Source organism: Apium graveolens, chromosome 3, assembly GCF_009905375.1.
Source record: "Apium graveolens cultivar Ventura chromosome 3, ASM990537v1, whole genome shotgun sequence".
In the NCBI taxonomy this organism is placed as follows: domain Eukaryota; kingdom Viridiplantae; phylum Streptophyta; class Magnoliopsida; order Apiales; family Apiaceae; genus Apium; species Apium graveolens.
In genome coordinates, this window is record NC_133649.1 from 156,403,726 (window position 1) to 156,422,712 (window position 18,987).

An 18,987-nucleotide genomic window follows, 5' to 3' on the forward strand; every position below is an offset into this window, starting at 1 on the left:
ATGACAAGATTTCACAGCCGAAACACAAACAATGGAAACAGAAGAAAAGAAGCTAATCAAGATCCTAGTTTTTAAGCACAATGGAAAAAACCTATTTTGTTTTAATACTAAGCCCTAAAAACAATCCAATAGCCAAAAAATAAAGCATGTACAAGGACTTAACATCAAAAAGGGCTTAAATAGTCAATCAAATAACTCAATACTATAATTCAGACATGTACAATCAAGCTAATGTCATAAAAATTTGATCTTTAGTACATCCATTGCAATCTATATATACACAGTGTACAAAAAAATTACATAAACTTGCAATACACACACACGTGTGTGTGCTTGTTTTAGAAAAAGTGCTTATCCAGCCATGAATTTTTTACTAATACAACTGTTGTGAATGAAGACTTGCAATCTAAAAGAGTTGATCCATTTTTCCTGCCAAAAAAATTCAAAATATGATGTGTCCTAACAAAATTAATTAAAGAAGATACTAAAGAAGACATAACGCATAAGAAAAACACTCGAATAATGAATTTGATTTTCAATTGTATACCGTCATCACAGGGACATAAATTATATAGCATAGCAACAACGGACATTCACATATATATGCCTATTCTTACTCCTCTCAGAACCGCCACTACTATTGTTGGCGATGCCGCCACAAATTGGACATTGTGGATCAGATGTCAACCGTGCCTCTTACAAATTTTAACAGTCGGCAGAACATCTGTTGTGATGAAGGTCCTATGCAAATCTCATATAAATTAGTACGTTGGTGCCACTCATTAGAGGACTTCCATTAAATAAAAAGATAAATGCATAACAATGCCTTGTAGAGAAACATAAATCTAACTACAAGTGTAGTAGGGCAACTATAATTTAGGCTCGTTTGTAATATAATCTATGTCAATTTACATAGATCTAAGTTTAAACTTGATGGTATGCCTTAAATCAACACAAAATACACACATAATACATCATAATGTATATTATGTATATATATGAAATAGCTGGTTGAAGGGAGGGTTGAACAATTTTATGAATGCACTAATCCAAAATTTGAGGGACCAAGCTTCCTTTGTACTGGATTAATCCAGCAAAAGTGTAGGGACATATGTATTCAGTCAGCCAATTTATTAATGCCTGAAAGGAGATGACGATTGCATAATGTAATTGGCCAAAGCAATCTCATCTTTCACAATGGTCCGATTTCAATTTTTTGGCAGGTAGCAAGCTGGTGAACAAAGTGTCGTTGGGGTGCCCTGTTGTATAACACCACTCATCCTGTCGTGTTTCCTACACAAATACCAAATATGTAAAAGTGTTGGTTTCAGTAACCAAATAAAGCGGCGTAAGTAATATGAATGCTAATTTGGTGACAAAGCATGTAGCTAGTCAGTAAAAGATGTAGATTTGATTTTCTTCGTGGTGCCGTTATTTAGAAATATTATTACGGTTCCAGGAAAGAAAAGTGTAATGGTTTAAAATGGCTTACCTTCGTCGTGTGTGCGGTCCTGAATATTGTTGAAGACCTCTTTATAAACAATATTTTTTATAAGAGTTTTGTCGTCCACCTCACTGTCAGCATTGACTATGACCAGCCCTTGTAATTCTATGACTCTTGACGGGGCCACATACACCTGCCCATGCATAAAAACCTGGAAAGGAAGATACAAGCCAACACGTTTTAACGATTGTCCTTGGCTTTTATTGATCGTCATCGCGAAACACAGCGCCACTGGAAGTTGGCGCCTATTAAGTTTGAATGGCCATTTAGAATTTTTTTGGTGACATAATGATACGTGGGGTGGTAACATTTTGACCAATCCTTGTCCCAGAAACGATGTCTGCCCGATTGACCATTTGCCTAAACGCGTGACTATTAACCGTGTGCCATTACAAAGCCCCCTGACTGATTTAAATTTCTGAGCAGCATGATGGGGGTTCCCTCTTTAAGCTGTATGTCATGATTAGGGACGCCACTGAACCTTAAGCTATTTAAAAATTCTGCCGGGTACAACAAATCATCATTATCGGTGTTAATGCTCGCCTTGCACACACTATCAGAGCTTAGATATGTCCTTGCTTCTCCCGGTATCATGCTTATCAAAAGTTATTCAATTCATGAACTGTTTCATTTTTTGGTGTAAGTATAACACGCTCTTTTAGATATGCAGGATCCCTGTAATTTTCTAACAACGAAGGGTAGACCTCATTAACAATGTCTTCCATTGGGTTCTCACCCGCTGGGTTGTATGTAATAACCCCAAAATTTTGGACTTTTTGTAACCCTTATGAATAGTAATTTTGCTGATTATGCTGAATAAGAAAACTTTTCATGCCTCACCTTGTAGAGGTTCTTTTATTGTTATTCTGAGATCTTATTAGTACTCTATATGGTATATAAGTGTATGTAAAGATCGTCAGAATCCAAATTCGAACACTTTGATTTTTCCCGAAAATCCACCAGATACCGAAAGAATTGAGTATAAGGTAATAGGATAAAAAGGATTTAAATTCAAGGATTATAAGAGAGGATCATAAAAGGAATATAATGTATTGAGAAAGGTTAAGGGAACCCAAATAATAAGATCCCGGGTATGATTCCTCAAACGATAAACGAAAACGAAAGTTAAGCGAACCGTATAACAGATCAGCGATCATTAGCCAAGTAATTAGGAGTTAATCAAAGAGGTTAGTGATGATGATGTCATCACACCAACAAGAAGAAGACACGTGTGGGAAGATGACATAAGAGGATGACATAAGCATGACCAAATAGGAAGGATTTATTGGTTGATTATAAGCCATACAATTTTTACCATGGTAACAATTCAATTAAACAAAACAAAGGAAACAACCAAGCCAACAATTCATAACACAAAATCAAATTTGAGAAGTTGACTTTGCATTTCTAACAAGAAGCTCTCGGCCTCTTTTCTTTTTCAAAGAAAAGAAAATCCAAATTCAAGTTCCCAGCTTTGATAATTAGTGAGGTAATTATCCAAGGTTCCTTGTACATAGATATAGATATCCTATGAATCTAAGCTTCCAATTCCTTCACAATCTCTTACAATAATTCATGGAAAAAGAGGGTGAATAGTGTTTTCAAGAACTTGAAATTTTGATCTTGTGTTTTTGTTTAGATAAAGCTTTTGTAAGGATTTTCCAAGGTTGTTTCAAGCTCATTAGTTACTCCTACTCACAAGGAAGGTATAATCTCTTAACCTAGCCTTATTATTGAATGTTAAGAGCTTGTTATGAGTAGTATAGTTCATGAGAAGCATGGTTATTGTATATTTAGAGATTGGTTGGTTTTGTAATATTTTTGGAGTTGTAAATCTTGATTATTAGTTAATGAACTTAAGTATAAGCTTTTAGTTCATGATTTAGAGTAGTATAAATTGGAAATCTTGAGATGTTGGGGCTGTTGTAGTAGAGTATGGATGGAGTTTGGTTGTAGTAATGATTGTGGGATTGATTGTGGATTGATTTGGAGTTGTACAAATTTGGTAATCGCGTAAACATAGCCGTCGTAATGCCCGATTTACCTTAGACTGCATTTGTTCTTAACATCATGACCTGTGAACTCACTGTTAGATTTTGACCATTGCCATTATTAAATAGTTCATGTTACGAGCTTCGTTTTGATATATGGTTTGCTTGAATCCGATGTACGGTTTAAGAGAAACGACCGTTTTAAGTAACGGCGTTTCGCGAACGAACCATTACCCCTCGCCTTACTTTGAAACCTTGGTTAAGGACCTTAAATGACTAATTGTGGTATGAAACAATTATGTAAAGTGGATTAGGCAGTTAGTAGGGTACTCGCAAAAGAATCGCCTTAAAATTCTTAATGGTTAATTTATTAAAAATGGTGGAGCTGAGGGTACTCAAGCGACTTAAGTGAATCGTTAAGCGCAAAAGCGAACGTTAGGGTCTAATTGGTTAAAGTATAGATTCTTAAGAGATTTAGGTTTAATTCCAACTTATATGTTGTTTATAGGTTACCAGACTCGTCCCAATCCTTTTATCACCCTCAGTCACTCAGGCAAGTTTTCTACCCGTTATACTGTTGTTGTGATGTATACATGTATATGCATTATCTTGTGATAGATGCATGATGGTTATTAGCAAATCTTGCGTTATATTGGAGCATGCTGATGTGGTTTATATGCATGTCTATTGCGTAATCTTGATATCTAATTGTTTATTCAATTGCTTATAAACTGCATAATACCTATGCTAGAGATAAGCAGTAGTTGCGTATACCCTTAGTATAGGGGACCCAAAGGTGAACATATTGCTAAACCGGGAGTCGATGTTCCCGAGTATATTATATATATATATATAGTTATAATTTTCAAAACTATTAATCGAATAAGGTTTATTCGATAACCTTATTTTATTTAATGAATATTATTTTGAATATTCATTCGAGGACTTATGACTCCGCTTATTTTATTGAATGAATATTATTTTGAATATTCATTCGAGGACTTATGACTCCTCTTATTTATTTAATAATATTCTTTATTTTATTAAATAATGATATTTTGATAATCAAACTTATTTTCGATTATTCAAATAAAGATCGTACTTTTGTATAAGTATATCTTTGGTTATTTATTATTCATTTCAAGTATGAGTTTTAAAACTTGTACTTCAAATTATTTTTATAAAGATTATCCTTATGAGAATATTATTTAAATAATAATATTCAGATATTTTCTAATATATCGGGACTGATTTATTTCATTAAATCAGCATTACTCCAAACATTCTTAAAAATGTTTTCGAGTCTTCAAAATGATTTTAAAATTTAGAGCGGATCCCAAAACTCGTTTTCAAATTTAAGATCTTCCTTTTTGAAGGGGACTTGAATACTCACTCAAAAATCTAAGGGATCCGGTTCTGTGGTGTATTTTATATTCGCAACAAGGTTGCTGTTTTGATAAATGAATTGATTACTTACCCAATGTTCGAGAAGTAAGTCCATCTATTTGAGTCGGCATAAGCAACATGGGCTCAGTGGGCGTCCATGAAAGTGTAAGTGGCTCAGTGGGAGTCCATCAATGCATAAGTGGCTGAGTGGCAGTCCAGCATAGGTCCTATTGCGGCCAGGGTGATGACCAGTGGGGAATTCGTCCATCTACTAGTAGAAAAGATTACTTATTGGTATCTTTGCCTGATCAGCAAGATATCGGGTTTATGCCAAAATTCTTTTCTTTCCAAATTCATTGGATATTACAACTCTGTTCATACTTTACATGACGGAGGTTTCCAGGAAATATATGAGAGATATATATGTGGATATATATATCGGGACTTAATGAAGTATCTCGTAACTTCATTTCATTCAATAATATTTCAAAGATTGAATCTATTCAAGTCTTAACTTGTGGTCTCATCTATGGGATGAACTTTTGAAACCTATTATACTTTGAACAGTGGTAGTTCAAATAGTTTTCTAAAATGGTATAAGTATAGTGAAGTAATTGGTAACTTCATCTTCCTTTAAGCTTATATCCAGTAAGTAATTACCTTACACTTGATAAAAGGGTTCTAGTAAGTTATCCATTTAGATACTTGCATTATTATTTACACTATATATTATCTTGCGAGCTGTAATGCTCACTCTTGCTTCATTTCTTCATCACACAACAACAGTTAGGAAAGATGGCCAGACTCAAGCAGACCCAGCGCAAGCGCGTGGGAAGCGTCCCGCGTCTTCCCATTGATATCGTAGCTGCTATAGCTGCAGAGGTAGATCTATTTGTAGATCAGGCATTCTACTTTTGGGAATCAATTATGTATAATTATAACTTGTGGAAGATAATGGAAATTAACTATAAACTTATCAAGTAATCATTTTGGGTTGTAATAACTTTTAAATTGTGGATTCAAGGACTTGTACTTATTTCAATTTCATCTCTAAGACTATAATGTGTTGTGGTGTGTGTTAGTGTGGGGTCACAGCATGAGGTAATTTATTATTAATTAAGTTAAGTGATATTATGGAAAGAAAGACCGTGACGACCCGGATCCCCGACCCCGGATCTGGGGGTGTTACACTGTATAACTCGGGAGGAATCCTTATCATTTCTTGTCCTGGAATGTCATACATAGAACCATCTCCAATTTGTAATAGCCATTTTTTAAATGATGCTATTTTTTCATCGTGCACTTCATCAACCCCTTCCCTATGCAGCCTCATATTCTGTGTCAACTCGTAGATTTCGAAGTGTTCCCAAAGGTAGGATGAATTAAGCGAGGCATCAATAATATCTGCACGTTAACCTTGTGGGATAATAGGTAGTATCTGGCGGAAGTCGCCACCACATACTATTGTAAGCCCTCCAAAGGGCTTGGAATGACTATCCTCATATCGTGTACTTAGTATATCTCTCAAGGACTTGTCCAGAGCTTCACAACAATGTTTATGTGTCATTGGGGCCTCATCCCAGATAATGAGAGAAATTTTTTTGGAGAAGTTCAGCTAATTATGTACCATGTTTAATCTCACATGTAGATTCTACGGCGGCATCCAACGGGATGCGAAATCGGGAGTGTATTGTTCGACCATTGGGCAATGATAATGAGGCTATCCCCGAGGTTGTAACTGGCAGGACTATCATTGAATCTAATCTTAGTTTTGAAGAGATTGTATTCCATAAGAATGTTTTCCCGGTACCACCATGACCACTAATGAAGAAAAGCTTGCCTTCATTACGTTGAACACACAATTGCGTCATACGCAATTTTTTGGAAATGCTTTAAAGCATGCAGATACATTGGAAATATGGAAAAAAGATAGGGATTGTGACAAAGAGATTGCGTAATTCGTTACCCGTTTCCCAAACTGCAGCCTCTGATAAGCAATCAACCCATTCTATATCATCATCCAATAATCTCAAAGCATAACATGCAGCTTTGAAGGTTGGATATGTTACTCCATTTACGATTCTGATGCACTCAAATGAGGTGCTCCCTTTTACAAAATTAAGGAGCATACGCATATAGAAGCGCTCCCCACTTGATGGATGTGCAAAATAGATTCTACCAACTGCCTTTCCTTTTTTCGCTTGGTCCATAATTTACCCTTGGAATTCCAAACCCAGTGTTTGGGGAACTCAGCATAAGTCAAAGTGCGTGCATCTTCATTTTGCTTGTTTGTCTCTAAACATTCTGTGAATTTGGTCTTTTCTATCTCGGGCATAGTGAGCACGTTTTCAATGCATCGATTTTCTTCAATATTATTGTATGCTCACCAGGCAGGTGGAAAGGTAGACGTCCAACTGATGGGTATCTATAGTTGATGCTAAATGAAAAGATTCTCCAGCAAGCCTCACATGCTGATATCTACCTTCAAGCAACATTTATGTTATTTTATTACTCTCATTATAGAAACATATTACACAAAAGTTATCAGGAAACCGTTAGGTTGTGTAAACTCAAACAAAAAGTGCATTTCCATGGTATTTTATAACTATTTTAAATAATGTTGCTCCATTTTCAGGAACCCAATGTCTGATTTGGTGGAGTCACAATATATCATTATCATCTAAAAAAGACTTAAGGACATTCTTTTCATGAGTTTACTGAACACCAGGGGATAGTAATGTTTGGTAGCCTAAAAGTGATCATCTTCAGCTTTTGATATAAATTTAAAATTACAAACCAAACACTGCCTGGAAAATACTAGTTAAATGCTATATGTCTACAGTTACTTGTACCAGAATGGTTCATATTTTCAGATCATCCTGAGATTTAGATATAGATGTCATATCATTGGTACCGAGGAACAATGGTAAATCATAAATCTTTTATTTACCATAATATCATGAAATTGTGATGATTACATATTTCAAATCTAAATTTATTTTTCCTGTCAGCCGACTGATTTTGTGCAATATATATTACCTTAAATAATATGCTTTTATTATTAAAAATAAATATCTATGTACCACGTATTGAAGAAAAATAGAAATACAAAATTTTGCATGTACATACCTGCAGTCAAGATATGCTCTTATTTCATCCCTTTCATTGGTAGTCTCAATCACTGCAGTTACTCTATCTGGCCCTTTATTAATATATTTGAATAAATATTTTATCGACCTTGCACTGTTGCATAGCTCCACATCAATATGAGCATCAAACTTGACCAATAAATTTTGTTATAAGGGATGACAAAATGATTGTCCAGAAGTGTGCCCTTTTTCTCAATGGTAATGTCTGTATTTCTGCGCCTGCAAATTGGGTAGCCATCTTCTCCAATTGTGGAGGTCTCATTAAAATTTCTTGGGAAAAACTTATTGCATCTTCCCTGGAGCATACAAGGAGATGATGTGTTGGCCTGACCACAAGGCCCATGAATCATAGATTTCTTCACCGCATTATAGGCATCGGGGTCGACATTGATGTCTGGCAACTCTGCGCTTATTATGCTGTCAATATATTCCGGTGAAGGATTCTTCTTCGACGGGTGCAAAAAAAGGAGTATATGTGCATGGGGCACCCCTCTTTTCTGAAATTCTATGGTATATAAGCCTGCATCAAAATTGTAATACTATTAGAATGCTAGAGGCATGTTCCCAGTTACTGGAATAAATAAAGCGAGCTCAATTGGTACCAAAATATAGGTTGTTAAAAATTGGAGGTAATACATAGGCTCAATAATCTTACATGCCATTATCTCGCCAAATGGTTGTTCCTTTTTGATGTAGTGCATGAGTTGTTGTAACTTTATCTCAAATACCCGACACACAATATCAACTCTATTCCGCTCATCTTTTTGCCCGATCAGTCCAAGCATGTCATTTATCTCTGGCCATTTGGGGTTACATGTGAATGTGATGAACAAATCTAGACATTCAACCGACCTACAAATAGCCATTGTGTCCTGGTAATTATGAGCTCTGTAATGTGGACCTCCAGTATGCGATGATGGCAAGATAACCGATTTCCCCACTGTAGAGCTGTCAGAGTCCCCACGGTGCACCGCATCCATCAAGCCTGACTATAATTTTGTCCTGAGCTCGTTTTGATGGGTTCGAAGCCACCTAAACCTTTCTTGCTCAACAGCCATGTAAGCATCCACTATATACTGTTGCAAGAGCCATCCCGCCAAAAGTAAGGTATGCCCCTCATTGGCTTTTTGCTCTAACCTGAAGAAATAATATTGGCACATCGTCAATGCATGTCTTTTTGAAGTTTATGAGCCCCTGTCTGCTAAGGGTATACCCAGTCTATATCCATCTTCACCATAAGGGTGAATTAGTGGATATGTCATGGACATATAACTTGGGTGCAACTCATCAATATGTGTAATTCCTTTAGTACAGTGGCGCACAATAACGTCACGCCCAAATTTTGTCTCAGTGAGCTCACCCACAATCAAGTCGCCCACTTCAGATTCTGTTGGGATGTTGTATTATCTACCATCTCTGGTGCCGAGCCTCAGGCAGGCGCAGGTGAAATGTGGTTTGGGGCTGTGCTTCGAACATGTCCCTCGCCTTTCTATAAGACCTCGCCAAATTGTTATTCTCGTCTAACATTTGTGTTAAACCTTGGACTATATTCTTGTCAATAGCTGGAGTGTTTTTTGCATTTTTGAATGTGTTAATTCTGTTACTAATCTCATGATCAGTGTCATATATGTAAAGTTGTGCAAATAACGGCTTTTTACCCGTTGGCGGTAGCAAAGAGCTTTTGTTGTGGTAAATCTGTCCGCTAGCACGAAACACATAGGGTCCTCTTGACTTGTTAATTAATTTATCAACTTGGACCCCCAATGACGCAACAACAAACATGGAGTTGTACGGTCGTATATTTCGTCTGAAATTGCTATCCTGCTGGCCGGAATCGGGGCCAAGAAGATGTTTGAGCAATGAGGGTGGATCTTTCATGAGAGGTAGTTTCACACGTCCTTCCATACAACAAAATTTAAATTGTGGGTTGGAGGTGTGCCTGTTCCTTTTAATACGCTCTTCATACCATAGTGTGGCGCCACAGTGCACACAGTTGTGCATGGGGCCCCAAAAGATGATGGAAGTGCCCTTTCAGCTGTGATGGTACAAAAAGCAAAGAACATTAATAATAAGAACCTTAGTTACTATGATTCCAGTACAGGGGTGAATAAGTGAGTGTGATGTAATTATCAAATTTAATTAATTTAGTACTTGCAACCCAACTTGCTGGGGTATTGCTTGTTCTTGCATTAATTGTTAATAGTTTGTCACTGAGGGCACACTTAGTAGTTTATGTGGGACATGATACCTTTGCCTGTTTCATACTTTGCCCTGGTAGTAAATATATTAGCAGGGGTATGAGGTATGGTGTTATCAATACCTCACAATTACAATAATACAAAAGCACATATATGTTTGCATAGGATACATGCCAAACATCTTGAAGGAGTCCAGGCGTGCAACATATGTATTAAAATACCTGTTGCAAGTACAGAATCCGTTGGCGCTGGTCCTTTGGCTGGTGTGTGATACATTGACAAAGAAGCATTATTCTGAGAATCTGAAAAAGGTTGAGCAGGGATGAATATGTATTTTATAAGCAAAACAAGATGAACAAAATTTGATGATGGGGTTATTTGTTGTAACCTTTAAAACTTGTTTTTAGTTTATAATAATTTCATAAGCACTATGCTGCTCAATTTCAGAGCAAGTTGCAAAACTGGTATGTTATTAAGAACTTTAGTTACTATGATTCCAGTACAGGGGTGAAGAAGTGAGTGTGATGTAATTATCAAATTTAATTAAATCAGTACATGCAGCCCAACTTGCTGGGGCATTGCTTGTTCCTGCATTAGTTGTTAATAGTTTGTCACTGAGGGCACACTTAGTAGTGTCTGTGGGACATGATACCTTTTCGTATTTCATCCTTTGCCCTGGTAGTGAATATATTAGCAGGGGTTTGAGGTATGGTGTTATCAATACCTCACAATCACAATAATACAAAAGCACATATATGTTTTCATAGGATACATGCCAAACATCTTGAAGGAGATCAGGGGTGCAACATATGTATTAAAATACCTGCTGCAAGTACGGAATCCGTTGGAACTGGTCGTTTGGCCGATGTGTGATACACTGGCAAAGAAGCATTATCCTAAGAATCTGAAAAAGGTTGAGCAGGGATGAATATGCATTTTATAAGCAAAAGAAGATGAAGAAAATTTGGTGATGGGGTTATCTGTTGTAACTTTTAAAATTTGTTTCTAGTTTATAATAATTTTCATAAGCACTATGCTGCTCAATTTCATAGCAAGTTGCAAAACCGGCATGTCAAAAAACAATCAACCACTAAGATGCCAAGCAGTGTGATGTTGTGTAATTTTGGTGTTTATTCTTCTATAGTAGAATCTGTGATGTCTAGATTTTTTGTTGACAAATTTTTTATGCGTTTTATATGTAGCCATTGGCAATGCCTAGAACACAAAAGAACACAAAAGAAGGCAAGTTAGCTTGACATTCACTGTGGTAAGAATATGTTGTGTAAGAGATGGGCGGGAATATCATTAAGGTTAGTAAAAGAGGAGAAGCATATGACACAATGCAGCTAAGTTTGCTACATCAGTAGTATGTCATTAGAAGTTAATATTTAAAATATAACTAAAAGGGTTTAGAACCAACAAATCACTTGAGTATATAGCAACAACCTATTCCAAAAATAACAATACCTAGGACTTAAAATGGAAAAATACCATTCGATGTTGCAAGCCCAGGTTCAGGTCGGGGAAGTAGAGTCTGTAGTGGAACCAGTGAGCAAGCGCACATAATGTGTAGTGCTGAGAAGGGATTCAGGCCTTGGTCAGTCGTAAGTTTTCTAGTTAGCATAACAACCCTTCTTCTCATTCTTTCCTGTTGGGCGATATTTTTCTTAAGCAAATTAGTCTGAATACTATCACCATGAGAGTCTGCTATCATTTGTCGCCTAAGCCTGATTTTGAGAGTCCTTTCATGCCTAGCCAGTGAGCACAAACAGCGCTGGAAAGATGTATTTTGTACCGAGACAACTCCCAAAGAGTTATAATCTTGGTTAGGTGGAACAAAATGCTCGATGCCTCCCTTATTTAACTTCAAATAGATAGATGCAGGAGCCTTAGGGAAATTTTTTTTGGTAAAACAAATGAAGTGCTGAAATCAAAGAGGGAGGTCAACATGCTACAATTACTTTTAAAAAATTTCCAAGAAAGGAACCTAAATACAGACTGTTGGCTTATTTTTAAATTGGATCCAATGACATTACTCTTTTTCTTCAATATGTTGGTATAGGCTACTAATTTTTGCTCCAAACAATTAACTTGATCCCTCTTGGTTGAATTTTCTTTACAGCTTTTTAATAACTGTAAAATATTTTATAAGCTTAATTTTGTAGAATTAAGTTACCATATACCATTTTTTTCTAAAAACACCAAATGTGATAATACTTTTATGATAAAATCTAAATAGATTATTTTTTGGAAGAATCAAAACCAATTTTTCAAATTTGAGTGAGGCCAAGTTATCCAGAGCTATTTTTTTTATATTTGGGTTAAAATGAAATCTCAAATTTAAAGGTGCAGGCTGTTATTCTTTTTTATATATTTTTATTCTAATCCAAGAAATTAATTATTGTAAGTAACTGGATATGTTTCATTTTTAACCCTTTAAATTAGCAGTGATGCACCCAAAAAATTGGCAAATTTGAAAAAAATATTTCTTTATCTATTGCATTAATAATAATTAGTATAACTTAATTTTACAGAATTAATTTACCAAATACAACCTATTAAAATAATCACCAAATGCATAAATAAGTATACCTACAAAGATAAATAATATTTGATAGACTTAGGAATAATATCTATTTTTAAAATTATATGTTTATATAGGCTTTAATGTTAATAATATGTTTTTTGGAAAAAGGGTAAATTTAATTTAAAATAAAATTAGCAAATCTATTCATTTTATGTGAGACCAAGTTGCCAAGGGTAATTTTTTTTATTGTGTTTCAGTTGACTAATATAAATTTTTAGAATTATATGTTTATGTAGGCCTTAATGTGAAGAATAATAATATCTTTTGTGTATAATGGTAAATATAATGTAAGCAGATTTATTCATAAATATCTTGATTTTGAACCTCTTATATATTTACTTTTTAAATAATTGCTAATATTACTTAAAGAAAGTTTGATGATAAAAATAAAAAAGCAAATATTTTTTTTTGAAAAACTCATAACCAATTAATGTGTGTGAATAATAAAGCCACCATATACATGAAAGGGATTGATGAAAGGGATTGAGCTGATTATGTATAAAGAAGAAGTGCAAAGCAAAAGAAGCATGTTCAACAGTAAACCAACTTTTCAGTAAAAAAATTTGACACCCTGATTCTTGAAAACCTTAAACTTTCATCTAAAATTTACTGACATAGTTGCAAGGAAACATTAGATTGCTAGTAAATAAAAAAAAACAAGCTCAAATTAGTCCATTTTTGCAGAGGATTAAAAGATTTAGTATATTACAGGGATAAAGTTTATTGCTAGGAATCTAAGGCTTGATGATCCCGTCTCCATCAGCCTGGATAACAGGAGACAACTTCCTCTTCAGCTGGTTGCTACTTTTAGGAACACTACTAGATGAAGAAGTCATCATTCCGGGAGTAGCCTGACAGTAAAAAAGATTGGGAGTCGACTAAATTGCTTAGTATAACGATTTTAGAAAGAAGGCAAGCACATATATCATAGAAATCACTTACTTGTTCTAGCATTTTATTTTCATAAGCAGTCTCCAGGTCTTGCACAGGGGTGAAAATAGATGATACCCCATAATCCTACAGCCCATCAACCAAATTGTACTTGTTCAACTTCAGTTTAAACACATATTCCCTACCCAAAAGTTCCTGCTGCTCTCGAGGCACAGTATCATCGCCTGGTGGTATTTTGTTAATATTTTTATTGGCTGAGGTGTCTAGCAAGTGCTCAGCAATAGAATTGAGTAAAACAACATTTGTAGTTCCGGTGCCATCCTCAACGTGAACATTAATGCAAAACCTAGAAGGAAACGGAGATTTGTAATCACTAAAAGAACATGCTAGATGCAGGCACAAGAGCGAGTACATATATTTTCTTACATTACCAGCGGCTGGTCAACCGGCTTCCTGCAACTGTTGCAGATAAAAACCCCATCCTGAGGAGTGGCCTTCTTCACAAATGCCTTGCATGACACATAATACCATTTGAAGCGATTGTTGATGGCAATCATTGTAGCCTTCAATGTGACAACATCAACCTGTCATAATGCCGGGTGAAAAAAGTTAAGAGGCGGATTATGGAGCAATGGTATGCGGCCTAGATCTTTCAAGTACGTAGTTGGGAATAACATTTACCTTCAGCTCTCCGGGGCAGGTAGCCCTCACCAGGGTCTCCACGTTCATGCGGCTAACGAACATGGCTTCCTCGGGAGGCAGCCTGGCAGAAGTAGGGGCCTCAATAGCGACGATCTTTGGAGGCAAAGCACAGAACCTCTCTCTTATTGAAGAGACATGATCAAAATCGGGGTTTACATAAATCTTGGTAGCACTAGTGGAAGCAAAAGTCAGAGCACCTGCATAAAATTATTGGGTGTAGTGGTTAGCGGACAACCACACGAAATTTCTAGCAAACAAAAAAGAATCATTTTCTCCCACAACTAAACTATGCATTTTCACAAGTTAGGAACATATGACTAACGTTAATAAGTCTTCACTATAACAGAGGACACAACAATAACATAGGGTGCATCATCTCCAATGTATAGTGTGGGATCAAACATCTCTCCCAGCTTGCCCCAAAGTGTGACGGTGCTAGTGACAGAGCTAACACAAAAGTAAGGAAGAAATATATGCCAGTATAAATAATTCCTAGATTATTAAAATTTGGAACGTCAATCGCTACTTACTAATCAGTGAAAATTCGGATATCTCTTTTTTTGAAGCCAGCCCCGACAACCTCAACCTCTCCAAAACCACAAAAGCAACCCACTATATCTGCAGATTTATTGCACAGTTGGTAACATTTTAATCCGGTATAAATGAACATGTTTTGAAGGAACATAAATGAGTTATTAAATTACCTAAGCATGTGTCAGGCTAACATATATAAAATTTATCTGAGCAAAAGGCTTGTAAACTGGGCTATTGTTTGAAACATAGTTCAGTAGAACATGACATTGAGATCATAGTAGTCTTACAGCTTAATTAAAACGATAATTTCAGAAAAAGAAAAGCAGGAATTTAGTGTAGCTTCCTTGGAGAATTTAAAAGTCCAGCATAATTCACGTGCTTCCTTAATTTTGTTTTTGAACACAAGTACAAATAGCAGCTATAAAAACGACCAAAATACTAATACTCTACATTCAACAAAATTCTCATCATATCTATGCTCATGCCTTCTTTCCATTTCCATCAACCTATTTTTATATTGTGCATTCCTATGTTAACACTAAAATTGAAACAAAATGCACGAATGAGTTATCAAGTAAAATATATCCCTATTATTTGTAGATATATAATATAATATAGTAATAATTTTGGATTATGATATATACTTAAAAATTAGAAAATTAACAATTATCTCTTTCTTAAATATCAAAAATATTTTAAAAACATTGTTGTTAAAATATTCCACAAAAAGGGTATAAATTATTCACAAGTCATTGTTGTCATTATGACGTAAACAATGCACAAACACCTTGTTCTCAATCCTCACTATCATTTTATTTACATTGGCACATTGCATCTTGTTAGGAGTATGAAACACCTAGAAAAAGTACATCCTATTTTAGATGTCAAAATGAATACCTTTGCATACATGATCAAAACCACAATAAGAACTAATATCCAGAGTCTAACATTACAACCAGCCAATTTGAAAACTTGGTACTGCTAGAATTTCGCACTTTTTAACTTCATAAATTCTAGAAAAATGACAGTGATATTAGTGTTGCTTTCTCGGAGAATTTAAACGGGATTCGATCATAAAAGCCTAAATAACAAAAAAATTGATACAACACAAGATTACAAACTATTCTATAACTAAATTACACAATAAAGTTAACACCACTACAAATTAATATTAAGAAAAATAAAAACAGTGATTTAGTGCCCGGAGATTAGAGATTCAGGAAGTGGTTTTAGTGTAGCTTTCCTGGAGAATTTAAACGGAGGTTGAGCATAAAAACTTAAACAACAAAAAAATGGATACAGTACAAGATAACAAACATTCTATAACTAAATTAGACAATAAAGTTAATATTACTCCAAATTAATATGCAAGATTAATATTGATTTTTATGAAGCTAGCACAACAACGAAGAGTTTAGCACGTAAATTATAAAGAAGCCTAATTTTAGACAGATACCCGAGAGAGTGTCCATGTTGTCAGCACGACTTTCAAGCATGGGCAGATCCACAAACTGGAAGTCGTACTTAGGTATTGCCACAACATCCCCGTCCAGTTTCACAACCAGTGGTCGTTGCCAAGAAAAACAGCCTCTTATTGCTAGCAAGAGGCCTGTATTGGTTGGTATTTAGCGAAACCTTAACATTCCTGAGGCTATAGACCAGCCCCTCTTTGAGAAGGTGTTTAAACCGAGGACAAATGCCTACGAATAGCAGCATGCATAAGATTTGCCTGAAATAAGACACAATCACACATATTAAATAAAACAACAAAAGCATGAGAGGTCATCATAGGCTAGGTTGCGGCGTTACCTTTTCATCAATCAATATCATATCCACGCTAATCAAGTTGTTATCCTTTGCGTTGATGGCATCCCAGATCCTAAAAACATGCACCCTAATCAACCAATCCTCCGCATCACCCTCAATGTCAGAAAGATAAGAGAACTCCATGCCTACACCAGTTTAGTGAAACAAAACTAATATTACTAACAATATTCAACTAAATTTACAAAGGTACCAATTGCTAATCTACAAAAACCAACTCATAACTTAATTTACAAAGGCATTCATTGTCAAACTAATGGACTCCAACAAATTGTACTACTGCAAGCTCAAAATTAATACAAGCTATTAATCACGCCTTCAAGGTCCTAATCATAACATCGATGATAACTATAATACAAACAAATTAAAACATTATAAGCTCAGAATTAATGAAAGATATTAATCATAATTATAAGCTTGTTATGATGCCAGACACTTAAAAGTAAGAGCCAAAAATTTTAAAACTGAAAACAGAGCTATTAATCACGCCTTGAAGGCCAAGGCCGTAATCATATTTCGATCAACTTATGGCAAATCAAAGAGCATAAAAATGACAAATAAATAGATACAACCCAAGATAAAAACAATCCAAAACCACATTAAACAATAAAATTACTGTGACCACCAATGAATTCATCGAATAGTAACTACTAATGAATACTTTGAGCCAATGTCGATCATGACTATAAAGCTAACACAATAATAAAAGTCTAATTCAAGAAAAATAATAACAACACGAGCCCATACAACTCACAACTAAATTTACATGTGACAACAAAATTTACAAAACCCCCAAGCCATAAATCACAGATACAAACAAATTAAATCATTATAAGCTCGGAATTAATGAAAGCTACTAATCATACTTATAAGCTTGTTATGATGCCCAACACTTAAAAGTAAGAGCAAAAAATTTTAAAACTGAAAACAGAGCTATTAATCACGCTTTGAAGGCCAAGGCCGTAATCATAGTTCGATCAACTTATGGAAAATCATAGAGCATAAAAATGGCAAATAAATAGATACAACCCAAGATTAAAACAATCCAAAATCACATCAAACAATTAAATTACTGTGACCACCAATGAATTCAACGACTAGTAACTGCTAATGAATACTTAGAACCAATGTCAATCATGACTATAAAGCTAACACAATAACAAAAGTCTAATTCAAAAAAAATAATAACAACACGAGCCCATACAACTCACAACTAAATTTACATCTGGCAACAAAATTTACAAATCCGCTAAACCATAAATCACAGATACAAACAAATTAAACCGTTATAAACTCGGAATTAATGGAAGCTACTAATCATACTTATAAGCTCGCTATGGTGCCTAACAATTAAAAGTAAGAGTCTAAAATTTTAAAACTGAAAACAGAGCTATTAATCACGCCTTGAAGGCCAAGGCCGTAATCATATTTCGATCAACTTATGGCAAATCAAAGGGTATAAAAATGACAAATAAATAGATACAACCCAAGATAAAAACAATCCAAAACCACATCAAACAATAAAATTACTGTGACCACCAATGAATTCAACGAATAGTAACTACTAATGAATACTCAGAGCCAATGTCGATCATGACTATAAAGCTAACACAATAACAAAAGTCTAATTCAAGAAAAATAATAACAACACGAGCCCATACAACTCACAACTAAATTTACACCTGACAAAAAAATTTACACAACCGTCAAACCATAAATCACAGATACAAACAAATTAAACCATTATAAACTCAGAATTAATGGAAGCTACCAATCATACTTATAAGCTCGCTATGGTGCCTAACAATTAAAAGTAAGAGTCTAAAATTTTAAAACTGAAAAAAAAACATTTAAACAATCAATTGAGAAAAATGGTACCTTTTTTATGAGCTTGATGAGCCGCAGAAGAATATTGTAAAATTCAACAGGAACAACATGCATGATGCCATTATTTATATGTTAATGGCCAAGCAATTGAGGGTTCAGTTACACGTAACCGGCGAAGTGCTTTCAATTCCGACGTTTAAGAAGGCTAAAAGGTGCAGTACATTAATTTGTGTATCTCTGTATCTATATATATAATAACACAGATTTAAATAATTAATTAGAATATAAATAATAAATATCAATCAAAAGATAATAAGCCAGATTAGCTAAGCCAGTGTATAAGCCAATATAGATATGAAAGGGAGAAATAAGTATAAGGCTTGTAAACTGTGCC